We start from the raw sequence: 1,058 nt of genomic DNA, 5'->3' as shown, positions 1-1,058 counted from the left end.
GTGTGTGTCTCTGTGTGTGTGTGTGTGTGTGTGTTTGTTTTTTGGATTGTAATTTTTCCTAGCCAAAGAGCACCTTTGAAGATCTCTGAGTCTTTTTGCTGCTGTACCTTTAAGAGTTCTCTATGTAAATGACCTCTGTTATGATTGGCTAACCTCAGTGTACTGGCCCAGTTTGCACTGTTATTCATCCGTTCCTAGTTGTTGAGTACTGGATCGTCTTTGATATGTTAGTGTGGGTGTTCTTATATGAATTGGATTTCTGAACACGCTGTTTTCACACGGTTGCTTCTGTAAATGTTCCGCGTCGACTGGGATGAGAGCTATGCCTTGTTAAAAGTCACATCTGACTTCTGTTTCAAACCTACGAGCTTCCCCATGGTGACCGGCGGGCAGCATAATTATTCTGCCTTATAAGATCCATATGTGAGCTCATTGTAAGGCAATATTGCTTGTATCCTTCACTGAGAAGGCAATCCCAGAATGCAATGCACAGACATAGTAAAAATGTCAGAATACACAATGGTGGACAAGGATAGGACTTGTCAAAAATGACAGAAAAAGATTTATTTCACTCAATATTTGTGTTTTGTACTTTTGTTATTGTTGTCGTTAAGTATTTTTGTTAGCTTAGCAACTTGAGCCTCCTGTGCACTTTAGGCGAGGATGCAAGTTTCTTCCTAAACCACAAAAATTACAGTAAAAAGGCATGCAGAAAGGCCATTATTTTGCTTATTTTGGTAACCAATGACAATGGGCAGCCATTCAGCACAGTTTAGTAGTTAAACACAAGCATTAACATTTAGGAGTATCAATACCTCAGTGCATAATGGAAATGTAATGTATTGCAAATTTTAATGTATTTTGCAAATAATATAATTCTATAATAAAATCCAATCTGTAACAGAATGCTATCTCATGTTTGTTACAATTGCGAGTTTACATCTCACAATTCAGATTTTTTTTTCTCGCTATCCTGCCTTTTCTCAGAATTATGAGATAGAAACTTGCAATTGCGAGTTATAAAGTCGAATTCTGAGGGGGGAAAATTATTAAAAGCG

Source organism: Sinocyclocheilus rhinocerous, unplaced genomic scaffold, assembly GCF_001515625.1.
Source record: "Sinocyclocheilus rhinocerous isolate Xijiao unplaced genomic scaffold, SAMN03320098_v1.1 scaffold1898, whole genome shotgun sequence".
NCBI lineage: Eukaryota > Metazoa > Chordata > Actinopteri > Cypriniformes > Cyprinidae > Sinocyclocheilus > Sinocyclocheilus rhinocerous.
Note: the sequence above shows the minus strand (reverse complement) of the source record.